This window comes from Papio anubis, chromosome 1, assembly GCF_008728515.1.
Source record: "Papio anubis isolate 15944 chromosome 1, Panubis1.0, whole genome shotgun sequence".
Taxonomy (NCBI): Eukaryota; Metazoa; Chordata; class Mammalia; order Primates; family Cercopithecidae; genus Papio; species Papio anubis.
This window is the reverse complement of record NC_044976.1, coordinates 33,896,863-33,910,286: the sequence shown is the minus strand read 5'-3', so window position 1 is coordinate 33,910,286 and position 13,424 is coordinate 33,896,863.

Sequence of the window (13,424 nt, the reverse complement as noted above, 5' to 3'; positions counted from 1 at the left end):
CCAATTATTGAGACCACCAAAACATCTCTTTCCCATGTTTAAAAGCCCCCTATAGGGGTAGCATCTCCCCACACTTCCCCACATGGCCACCCCCACCACTTAGAAGCACGGGGCTGGAGTCTCAGCTTTGGACACTGGTCTCTGGTCTACTGTCCCACCCCCTTCTGTCCTTCTTCCTGCCCAGGGCAGTTCCTCCTATCTCTCTGGCTCTCTTAGCAAGAAACAGTGGAATTACTGAGGCTAGAGTCTCAACCTGCCTCTGAGGCCAAAGGGCTGTTCCTTTAGGGAGGCTAGTTCCCAGGATTGAGGGGAGTTTCCAGGGTGGGTTAGTGGAGGGAAGGAAGGGAAAGAACCCCACCCCCACCCCCTGCAGGCCTCACCTAATCGCCACCCTCTGCATTATTACCCGCCTAACGCAGCGTGCTTTTAAATAAAATATGCAAAGATTTTCCTCTCAAATGATCTCCCCAGGCAAGCTAGCTCAACTCCAGCTTGTTAATGGGAAAAATGCAAATAGGGCCTCCCACCGTTCTCCCCCAGCCCCTAGGCTCTGGACAGCTAATGCGCTTTGCTTTCCTTCTTTCTGGGAATTTCTGTTTCCATTGAAACCGTTACTTCGGGGGGAAGTCGGGAGAGGAGGTGGTGGCGAGGAGGTTTTTCCCAGGTGCCATCCAAAGGGAGAGTCTTAGAAGGGAGGAAACAGCCCAGGCAGGAAAAGTTTGGGAAAACAGCACTGTAATGGAGCCTGCCCCTTTCTGAGCCTCCTTTTCCCCAGCTGAGATCTCAATTAGTCCTTCCTGGGGCTGCTGTGAGGCTGAATAAAGGGAGAGGTATTAACTGGCACATGCATTTGCAGGTTCGATTTTCCAGTTTAAGCTTGCTATGCTTGAGGAATATAAAGATGGAGATAACAGACATGACTTCTGCCCTCATCGAGCTCACAGTCTAGCAGAAAAAAAAGCCCCAGATCATTTGAAATTTAAAAAGCAATTATAGGACACCTTAAGCAATCAGCTTCATCATGATGAAGCAATGGACATCTGCCTCCCGATGCAGCCTTGAGGACTCCCCTAGGTACCACTCCTACCCACGATGCGGAACCTGAGGAATGCAGAACCAGGAGGAAACCATCAGGCAAGCTGAAATTCAGGGTCGGTCTACAAAACAGCTGACAGGTGCTCTTCAGAAATATCAGTGCCATGAAAGAGGAATGAACTGTTCCAGATTAAAGGACACTAAAGAGACAGGAGGCTGGGCGTGGTAGCTCACACCTGTAATCCCAGCACTTCGAGAGGCTGAGGCAGGAGGATCAGTTGAAGCCAGGGGTTCGAAACCAGCCTGGGCAACATGGCGAGACCGTGTCTCTACAAAAATAAAAATAATTATCCAGGTCTGGTGCCCGTGCCTGTAGTCCCAGCTACTTGGGAGGCTGAGGTGAAGGATCACTTAAGCCTAGCACTTTAGTCCAGGTGACAGAGCGAGATCCTGTCTCAAAAAAAAAAAAAAAAAGAGAGAGAGAGACAGGACAACTAAATGCAATGCATGATTCTGGGTTGGATACTGGAGGATTGGAAAAAGTTTCTGTGAAGAGCTGGGCGCGGTGGCTCACACCTGTAATCCCAGCACTTTGGGAGACCAAGGCAGTAGGACTGTTTGAGCCCAGGAGTTTGAGACCAGCCCTGGCAACATAGCAAGACTCTCTCTCTACAAAAAAACAAACAAACAAACAAACAAATTTTTTTTAAATTAGCTGGATGTGGTAGCATGTGCTTATAGTCCCGGCTACTCAGAAGGCTGAGCTGGGAGGATCACTTGAGCCTGGGAGGTAGAGGCTTCAGTGAGCTATGATCACACCATGGCACTCCAGCCTGGGTGACAGAGAGAGACCCTGTCTCAAAAAAAAGAAAAAAAATTCTGTGAAACTGTGGTTCCCAACCTTTTTGGTACCAGGGACTGTATTTGTAGGAGACAATTTTTCAGTGGACTAGGGGAGGGATTTTTGGTTTTGGAAGGAAGTGTTTTACCTCAAGATCAGGCATTACTTTCTCATAAGGAGCACACAACCTAGATCCATCACATGTGCAGTTCACAGTAGGGCTCGCGGCTCTACGATAATCTAATGCTGCGGCTGATCTAACAGGAGGCGGAGCTCAGGCCGTAATACTTGCTCTCCGCCACTCACCTCCTGCTGTGCGGCCTGGTTCCTAACAGGTCACTGACCTATACAGTCTGTGGCCCAGGTGCTGGGGACTCCTGTTGTAAAGGACATCATTGGGACATATGGCAAAATTTGAATATGGATTGTATTGTAGATATTTTATTGTATCGACCTTAAATTTCCTGAATGTGATCACTGTATTTTGGTTATATCAAAGAACTTCCTTGTTTTGGGGAAATACATTTGGAAATGTTTAAGGATAAAAGATCATAACATTTGCGACTTAGTCTCAGAGAACAAATGTGGCAAAATGTTAACAATAAGTGAATTAGGTGAGAGGTTTAGGGCTGTTGAATTATTCTTGCAACTTTTCTGTAAGTTTGAAAATTTTCAAAATAAAAAGTTGAAAAAGAAAAAACAAGTATAATTGGCCTTTTAAAAAGCGTGATAATGATATTGTAACTATGATTTTGAAAGTCCTTATCTTTTAGAGAAACTTGCTAAATAAAACATTTACAGATTAAATAAAACGATCTGTTTTATTGTTTAAAAATAAGACAGGAGGAGGGAAATAGATGGGGGGTTAGGTGAAACCAGATTGGCTGTGGGTTGATAACTGTTGAAGTCGGGTGATTAGAATACTCTTCTTTTTTTTCTTATGTTTGAATTTTTCCATAATAAAAAAATTTTTATTTTTGAAGAAAAGCAATTACAAAATGTAATTCATGTCAAGAGAAAGGTATGTGTTTAACCAGGGAACACAATCCAATCAAGGGCTTTGAATGAGGCTTTCTAGATAGAAGACAGGAGTGTTTAAACAGAGACTTAGAGTGAGCAGGGCCAAAGGACAGTGAGCAGGGGCAAGGTAGGGAAAAGCTCTCCAGGCCAAGACACAACAGGTAGAGGGATGAAACAGAGTGGGGGGTTTGCAGGACCTGAAAGAACTGAGGCAGAGAGAAGCCAGGCTAAGAGTAGAGAGAGAAGGGGCGAGAGACGACCTTGCATGCCAGTTATGGGTTTGGGGATTTTATCCTGAGTACGACAGAGAGCCTCAAGCAGGAAAGTGACAGGACCAGATGTGCATTTGAGAAAGAACTCTCTGGTGCTGTGTGGGAAAAGAGGACTGTGCAAGGCTGGGGACAGTTGGAAGCTCCAATCCTGTGGCTTGGAGCTGAATCACTTGCCCTGTACTCCCCAGCTTTTCTGACCTTATCACTTCCTGTATTAGTTTGTTTTCACCCTGCTGATAAAGACTGGGTAATTTACAAAAGAAAGAGGTTTAATGGACTTACAGTTCCACGTGATTGGAGATGCCCCACTGTTGGGGGGCCGGGGGTCCTTGCTCCCAGAGCTCCCAAGATGGTGGCGGGCCACTTCCAAAGTGGTGGCAAGGCTCGTGTTCTCTGACCTGGGGTTCTTGGCCTCACAGATTCCAACGAATGGAATCTTGGGCCATGCAGTGAGTGTTATAGCTCTATTAGAAGCCATAGGTCACGGAAGAGAACCGTAGAACCTAGTGACTAGTGTTCAGCTCGATTAGGACAAACCCAGGCACTTAGCCATGCAGGAACAATGGCAAGCCTTTAGCCCAATAGGGAGCTGCAATGGGCACCTCGCTGTATCAGGAGCACAGCGGACACCCTGCGGGATCCAGAGGAATGGAAGTCAGTGGCGGGTCTGTGATGGCGGCAAACACCAGTGGTGGACGACGAGTGAAAACTCAGCTCGAGCTGTAACAAAACACCGACCAGAAGAGTGCAGTTGCAAGATTTAATAGAGTGAAACAGAGCTCCCATACAAAGGAAGGGGACCCAAAGAGGGTAGCCGTTGCTGGCTCAAATGCCTGGGTTTATATCCCAATCATTGTCCCTCCTGCTGTGCTCTCAGGCAACAGATGATTGGCTATTTCTTTACCTCCCTGTTTTTGCCTAATTAGCATTTTAGTGAGCGCTCTTTACTATCTGATTGTTCGGGTGTGGGTTAAGTTGCAAGACCCGTGTTTAAAGGTGGAAGCGGTCACCTTCCTAGCTAGGCTTAGGGATTCTTAGTTGGCCTAGGAAATCCAGCTAGTCCTGTCTCTCATCACAATCATGGCAGAAGGCAAGGAGGAGCAAGTCACATCTTACATGGATGGCAGCAGGCAAAGAGAGAGCTTGTGCAGGGAGACTCCCCATTATAAAACCATTAGATCTTGTGAGACTTACTCACTATCATGAGAAAAGCACGGGAAAGACCTGCCCCCATGATTCAATTACCTCCCAACAGGTCCCTCTCACAACACGTGGGAATTCAAGATGAGATTTGGGTGGGGACTCAGCCAAACCATATCACTTCCCTTATCCATTTTCAAATGAAGCTTAGGTGATAGGTTTTGAATATGGGACCAATCCACCCACAGAGCTGGTATGGCTGGCTGTCTCATTTTTAATTCCCTCCACCACTATCATGACAGGAAAGCAAGATGACTGATAGTTCAGTGTTCAGACTCTGGATCCAGGCTACATGGAATCAAATTCTGCCTCTGCATCATTATTAGCCAATGACCTTGGACAAAAGGGATGATAATAATATTACCTACCTCACAGGGAAGTTGCAAGGATTAAATGCTTTGCTATGTGTCAAATGCTCATAACAGGACCATAATAAGGACTTAAATGAGTCTACTCTGGACTGAACATTGTCCTGGAAGGATATAGGTGGATGGAAAGGGAAGAAAAGACATATTCTTCAAAGATCTGATCCTTACTGGACAAATGGAACACAGATATTAAAGAGCAATATCAAAGCGCCATGTTACTGCATTATTCACAATATTAAATACAGCTGGACATAACCAAGCATCCATTCATAAGGGAATGGCTAAGGAAATTGTTATATCCAGTAATGTTCAGGAAAAGGTTGGAGAATTCCTATTTTATTATATGAAGTAAAAAAGCCAGAAGCAAAATTGCAAATGTCACATAACCTCGACCATATCCTAGAAAGGATAGAAAAAAAAAATTAGAAGGAAATACACTGAAATGTTTACGGTAGTTAGCTCTAGATGGTGCTATTTGGGTGTGGCCTAAATTTTTTTTAAGTCTTTCGGGTTTCTTTCCCCCCAAATACAGAATAATATGCAAGAATTACTTTTATAATGGGAACATTTAAACTTTATTTTGTAAAAAAAAAAATCAAACAAACTGGTTTGGGTTAAAAATGAATAACAGTGGCGCGGTGGCTCATGCCTGTAATCTCAACTTTGGGAGGCCGAGGTGAGAGGATTGCTTGAGCTCAGGAGTTTGAGGCTGCAGTGAGCTGATTGTGCCACTGCACTCCAGCCTGGGTGATAGAGTGAGACTCTGCCTCAAAAAAAAAAAAAGAACAATAGTGAACATCATTAGCCATCAGGAAAATGCAAATCAAACCACAATGAAATACTCCTTCACACCCACAAGGATGTTAATAATCAAAGGAACAGATAATAACAAGTGTTGGTGAGGATGTGGAGAAATTGGAGCCCTCATAACTGGCCAGTGGGAATGTAAAATGGTGCAGCTGCTTTGGAAAATAATCTGGCAATTCCTCAAGCGTTTAAACATAGAGTTACCATAGAACCCAGCATTTCCATTCCTAAGTACATATATACCCCAAAGAATCAAAAACATATACAGTATTCACACAAAAATTTGTGCATGATATCATAGCAGAATTATTTATAATAGCCTAAATGGAAATGACCCAAATGTCCATCAAATGATGAATGGATTAAAAAATGTGGTAAGTCGTAAAATAGGATATTATTTAGCAACAAAAAGAAGTGAAATACTAAGGCATGTTATTTATTATATCATAATTATATTATGTATTATATGTTATGTTGTATTGAGAGGAGCCGGGCACATTCCTCAGCCCCGGGCTCAAAACAAACAAGCCCAGTACAAACACATCCCATCCTCCCATCCCACCACATATCGCCATATATCTCACAAACTTCCTGAGCCCAGTACAAACACATCCCATCCTCCCATCCCACCACATATCTCTCAAACTTCCTGAGCCCAGTACAAACACCACCTGGAAAAGTCTCCGATAAGGAGGCAGCCATTCAAAGTTTTACTGAAAGCGCGGGAACCAAAAGAATTCCTTTGTTCCCCTGTAACTTTCGGGCTATAAAAAGCAAACACTCGCATTGTTCGGGGCCCTCTTGTATGCTGTGTAATGGAGGGACCAGGTTCAAACTTGTCATAAAGATCCTTGCCGCTTGGCTTTGACTCTGGACTCTGGTGGTCTTCTTTGGGGAACAGAGGGTCTGGGCACAACAGTATTATAAGGTCACCAATTACAAGTTTGAGAAGTAGGGTAATGGAATTACTCTGATCATAAGAGGGGCTTGGGATAGCAACCTGATCTAAAAGACTGAATCTTGAAGCTGCACTTTCACAGTGCTTTACATACTAAGAAGACGTTGTTGTCAATATCAGAGAAAGACCAATGATAAAAATTACCTTGTGGGGAGCGGGACTGAAGATACCAGGGATGACTTTTCTTTTTTTCTAATACAACTCTTAGCATGCTGGTGCATTTTCTTTCAGATTGTTTTCCCTAATAATACTTTTTACATAGTTGCAATTATAGTGCATAAGCATGATTAATCCAAATTTTTTGACTTAACATTGCAATAATTTTCCATGCTGTTACATAGCATGGAAACCATTATTTTTAATAGTTTTATAATGTTCATTGAACAACCCATTCTTAAATATCTAACTAATTCTCTACTATTAGATATTTAAGCTGATTATAATGAATAATATCAGAATGAACATCTTTGTTCATATTTTTTCTCATATTTCAAACTATTTGTTTGGGGTAGGTTCTCAGAATTCCTGGATCAAACTATCTTTATGGCTCTTGAGAAATACTGTGAAATCATTTTCCCAAAGACATCCTTGCAAATGTAATAAATATAAAATTAATAGTTATTAGACATGATTGTATAAATATAACAACAAAACATACTATGTAGTGTTATACATATTATAATATTTATTATTAAAATCATTATTCTTCCTTCCTAATTCCTAGGAGATTATCACACGCTTTCTATTTTTTTTTTTTTTTTTTTACGGCATCCCAACAGACTTTTCATGTAGCACCTGCTCCGCATGTGCCGTGCTAAGAGGCTCTTTCCACTGAACCTGTCAGATGGTCATTGAAGTACGATGCCATAACAAGGTGGTGAGGGCTGAGCCAGGTCAGTGGTGGGGAAAGAGGAGATGGGGATGATGAATTCAAGGGAGTTTAAACAAAGCCTAATACCCTCTGTGGGATGAAGTCTTGGTTGGATATAGGGTAAAGGAGAAGGAGTTGTTGAGGATAATTGACTCAGCTGCCAAGGCTAGGAGATTGGTCCTACCATCAAATAACACAGAAAAGGAACAGATTCAGTTCAGTCTCGGACATGCTGAGTTCGAGATGCCCGAGGGCTTCCAAGTGGAGATGCTCAGCAGGTGGCTGGTAGGAGATGATGTGATACTTCACCCACATCCCCCTTTCAGAGATAAGGCACTCATTGCCTGTTTCTAGGAGTGTTGGTAGCTGAGGGTTCTCAGCTGAGTGCCCCTCTGCCTTTGCCCTCAGCAGAAGAGAGCCACCTGGCCCAAGGTCACACTGCCTTCCCAAGCAATCAACATCCAGTGACTGACCGAAGTAGGGGTATAAAGGCTGGGTCCCCTTGCTTAAGGAGAAGCATGTCCGAAGGCCACTCAGTTTCCAGAGCTCATTTCGCATTGCTTGGGGGGCTTTTGTTCTGACCATTCAGTTACTTCATCTGCACAATCCTCCTTTCTTCCCTCCCCACAGTGTCGATTCCAAGAGCATTCCTCAAAAAAATTCCTGCCCGCAGGTCTCCACCTAAGAGTGTTTTCAGAAAACCAACTTTAGACAGTTGGGAAATACACACCTAGGCTAGGGAGGAAAGTTTTTGGAAGATAGAAATGTGGAGATTATTTGTCCTAGCAAGGTTGGTGGACATGGGGCGGTGGGCAAGATAATGGGAGATGAAGAGCCAGAGAGTGGAGGCTGCATCTCAGGAAAGGAAGGCTTTAATTTAGGGGGTGGGAAAAGGAAGGACAGGCAGAGGAGGGAGCAGAAGCATGACAATCACAGTGAAGCACTGAGGCGGCCGTCTTCAGGAGGGGCAGCCAGTCAGTGCCTCTTGTAGGCTGTCAGAGCCCAGGCCACCTTTGTTTATTTGAAGGTCCAGGGCATATGTAAAAAGTGTTGCTGGGGCTGGGTGTGGTGGTTTATGCCTATAATCCCAGCACTTTGGGAGGCCGAGGTGAGCGGATTGCTTGAGGTCAGAAGTTCAAGACCAGCCTGGCCAATATGGTGAAACCCCGTTTCTACTAAAAATTAGCTGGGCGTGGTGGCACACTCCTGTAATCCCAGCTACTCGGGAGGTTAAGGCAGGAGAATCACTTGAGTCCAGGAGGTGGAGGTTGCAGTGAGCTGAGACTGGGCCGCTGCACTCCAGCCTGGGCAACAGAGCTAGACTCCATCTCAAAAAAAAAAGTGTTGCCAAGCCCAGTGACACTTGCCTATAGTGCCAGCTACTTGAGAGGCTGAGGTGGGAGGATCGCTTGAGCCTGGGAGGTCTAGGCTGCAATGAACCAAGATTGTGCCACTGCACACCAGCCTTGGTGACAGAGTCTCAAAAAAAAAAAATAATAAAAGTGTCTAACGCCAAAACAATGTTTTTTTGTTTTTGTTTTTGTTTTTCATCCAGGCTGGAGTGCAGTGGTGTGATCTTGGCTCATTGCAACCTCCACCTCCCAGGTTCAAGCAATTCTCCTTCCTCAGCCTCCCGAGTAGTTAGGATGACAGGTGTGCACCACCATGCCCAGCTAATTTTTGTATTTTTAGTAGAGATGGGGTTTCACCATGTTGACCAGGCTGGTCTCGAACTCCTGACCTCAGGTGATCCACCCACCTCTGTCTCCCAAAGTGCTGGGATTACAGGAGTGAGCCATCACGTCCAGCCAACAGCGTGTTTTAAATATGGTATAATTTAAATGCTTACCTTGTGTCTTAGTCAGTTTGGGCTGCTGTAACAAATTACCATAGACTGGGTGGCTTAAACCACATTTATTTCTCATAATTCTGGAGGCAGGGAAGTCCAAGATCAAGGAATTAGCAGATTCAATGTCTGGGAAGAAGCCACTTCCTGGTTTGTATACGGCTGCCTTCTTGCTGTGTTCTCATGTGGTAGAGAACAGAGACAGATCATCTCTCATCTCTCTCATGTCTCTTTTTATAAGGGCACTAATCCCATTTGTGAGGGTCTATCCTTATGGACCTATTGCCCCCCAAAGTCCTCCCCTCCAAATACCATCACATTGGGGATTTAGGCTTCAACATATGAATTTTGCAGGGACACAAATATTTAGTTCATAGCACCTTAATAAATTAGTCCTTTTAACAATTTTTTAAAAGACGAATTGGCTGGGTGTGGTGGCTCACACCTGTAATCCCAGCACTTTAGGAGGCTGAGGTGGGTAGATCACCTGAAGTCAGGAGTTCAAGACCAACCTGGCCAACACGGTAAAACCCCTACCTCTACTAAAAATACAAAACTTAGCCGGGCGTGGTGGCGGGTGCCTGTAATCTCAGCTACTCAGGAGGCTGAGGCAGGAGTATCGCTTGAACCCGGGAGGCAGAGGTTTCAGTGAGCCGAGATTACGCCACTGCACTCCAGCCTGGGCAACAAGAGCAAAACTCCATCTCAAAAAAAAAAAAAAGTCAGATGAATCTATGTATAATTTAATTGGAAATAAAAGTATAAAATGAAGGCTCTTCATGAATATGATGCCTGTGCCAAAAGTCTCTCCTAGCCACTGATTGTCCCACCTTTCCCTGCACTAGGCCCTTCAGTTAGCAGAGTGTGACCTAGTCAGAATTTGGGAAATGCCTGTAGGCAATGAGGAGGTGACCTTGATTTCAGTCATGTCCAAGAGCCATACTGTTGAAGATAAGAATATCGGCTGTAATCACGGTATCATTCAGCTTAAACCTCTGTCTCTTTTTTTAAAGACAGGGTTGCCTGGGCTGGAGTGCAGTGGCATGATCATGGCTCACTGCAGCCTCAATCTTCTGGGCTCAAGTGATCCTCCCACTTCAGCCTCCCAAGTACTTGGGACCACAGGCATGTGCCACCATGCCTGGCTAATTTTTAATTTTTATTTTTTTGAGACGGAGTCTTGCTCTGTCACCCAAGCTGGAGTGCCGTGGCACGATCATGGCTCACTGCAACCTCTGCCTCCCGGGTTCAAGCAATTCTCCTTGCCTCAGCCTCCCAAGTAGCTGGGATTACAGGCGCCCATGGCCACGCCTGGCTAATTTTTTGTTTTTTCTTTTGAGACGGAGTGTCTCTCCGTCACCCAGGCTGGAGTGCAGTGGTGTGATCTCAGCTCACTGCAAGCTCCACCTTCCGGGTTCATGCCATTCTCCTGCCTCAGTCTCCCGAGTAGCTGGGACTACAGGCGCCCGCCAGCGCGCCTGGCTAATTTTTTGTATTTTTAGTAGAGATGGGGTTTCACCATGGTCTTGATCTCCTGACCTCGTGATCCGCCTGCCTCAGCCTCCCAAAGTGCTGAGATTACAGGTGTGAGCCACCGTGCCCGGCCTAATTTTTGTATATATATATATTTTTTTAGCAGAGACTGTTTCACCATGTTGGCCAGGCTGGTCTTGAACTCCTGACCTCAGGGGATCCGCCCGCCTCGGCCTCCCAAAGTGCTGGGATTACAGGCATGAACCACTGCACCCGGTTGGCTAATTTTTTCAGTTTTTTTATTTTTAGATATGAGGTCTTGCCATGTTGCCCAGGCTGGTCTCAAACCCCTGGGCTCAAGAGATCCTCCCACCTTGGGCTCCCAAAATGCTGGGATTACAGGCGTGAGCCATCATGCCTGGCCTTAAACCTCTCTCAAGCTGGCTTTAGGCTCCCAGAGCAGGCAGAGGCTGATGGCAACCATCTGTGGGCTGAGAAGAGAAGCCCATAAAGGAAAGACGGAATACGTTGGACAGAGATGGCCCACTGCTGCCATCAAGATGACTGAGCTCAAGCAGTGAGGCAGGAAAAAAAGCAACAAATTCCTCCTTCCTCTGCCTTTTGTTTTATTCAGGCTCTCAAGTGAGTGGACAATGACCAGTCACACTGGGGAGGGCAATCTACTTTAGGGAATCCACTGATTCAAATGCTAATCTCATCTGGAAACACTCTCACAGCTACATGCAGAAAATAATGTTTAATCTGAGCAACCACACAGTCCACTCAAGTTGGCACATTATCCATCACAGCAAGGCAAGGCTCAGTAGACTGATGGAGATGGGAACCCGATTAGAGAGGCAGATGGAGTGAGCAGAACTTAAGGAAATGAAGACTGTGAATGTTGACCACATTCAGAAGTGACTGCCCTACTTTACTAGGGCAATCTAGGATGGCTATTGCCAAAAACAAATAAACAAAAATCCAGAAAATAGCAAGTGTTGACAAGAATGTGGAGCATTGAAACCCCTGTGCATTGCTGGTGGGAATATAAATAGTGCAGCAACTGCAGAAAATGACATGGCAATTCCTTAAAAAATGAAACATGGAATTACCATATGATCCAACAATTTCACCTCTGGGTTGGGGTCGGGATTATTGTTATTTGATTGTAGTTACGTTAGGGAGCCTCCAGTTTTTGTGTGGGCAGGTGTGTATTTACTGGATACCAACGCCAGTTCCAACTCAAGCAGAGGAGTGGAGGAAGTGGCTTTCTCCCTAGTACCAGGAGTTGGCCGTATGCCCCTGGTTCTTAGAACAGTGTTGAGACAACTCTGACTAGATGTAGCCACTCTTCTGGAACAGATGTGAGTTTTGTTGGGGCTGTGAGGCCTGGAATTGCGTCCTAAGATGCTGATCTCAGAGGCAACTCAGCCTCTCCCTGGCCCAGAGGTTCAGCTGAGCGCTCCCACTGTCCTGATTTGGAGTAGAAGAAGGAGAACCCAGTGTAGCAGTATTTATTTATTTATTTATTTATTTAAAAGATGGAGTCTCCCTATGTTGCTCAGGTGGGTCTGGAACTCCTGGGCTCAAGCAATCCTCCCGCCTCAGCCTCCAAAGTTGCAGGGATTACAGGCACAAGCTCCAGTGCAGGAGTTAACAGCTCTGGGTTTCATGAGTGTCTGTGGGTGGGGAGGGTTCCTGTAGCCCTGTGTGTGGGGGTGGGGGGGTTCCTGTAGCCCTGTGTGTGTGGGGGTGGGGGGTTCTGGAACTCCAGGTGGTGGCCCAGGAACCTTGTGGGGGGAAACCCAGTGGGAATGAAGGGAATCCCAGAACAGTGGTGGCCCCAGCCCAGGGAATGGAATGGAACCCAGTGGGAATGGGGGGCCCCAGCCCCAGTGGTGGCCCCAGGAACGGAAACGAAGGAACAGAGCCCTGTGTGTGGGGTGGGGGTTCCTGTGGTCCTGTGTGTGTGTGGGGGTGGGGGGTCTCGGCCCCGTGTGGGGGGTGGGGTTCCTGTAGCCCTGTGTGTGTGGGGGTGGGGGGTTCCTGTAGCCCTGTGTGTGTGTTAGTGGGGGGTTCCTGTAGCCCTGTGTGTGGGGGTGGGGGTTCCTGTAGCCCTGTGTGTGTTGGGGTGGGGGGGTTCTTGAGAAGTCTTCTGGGCTGCAGCTAGGCCTCCTCTGAGGAGCCAACCTGGGGCTCCAGAGGCTTAGGGTTCCAGCCGAGTACCTGCTCAAGTGTGGGGCACCCTGCAGCCTCCCAGCCTTGTTCTGCTTCTTCGACCTTCCCCCGCCCCCACCCTAGCTGACCCAAGCCCACAGGGCTGGCTGGGTGTCCCCCAGGCAACTGCGTTGACAGCTGCAAGTCCCAGTGGAGAAGGCAATCCCATGCCTTCCCCTCTTTGCCGTCTTTACAACCTCTCTCCAGGGATCCTTTGTAGAAATGGAGTGAGAGGCAGAACAGAGACAGCCTCCAGCTCTTTATTGAGAGAAAGAGAGAGTATGTAAGGAGAGAGAATTCTGCTGAAAAATGAACGTGTCCCTTTTCCAATTTCCCTCCCAGCCCTGCTCATCTGTGCAGGTGGACCCAGGGCTTGTCATTAAGTCTCTACCTCTGACACCTCTGCAGCTTTCATGCCCAGGGCACCCTACCTCTGTCTCCCCGTACCCCCTCAGCATCAGCTGCATACAGGGGCCCAGCACCCTTGAAGCTGCCCGTCCCACCCCAGTGCCAGCC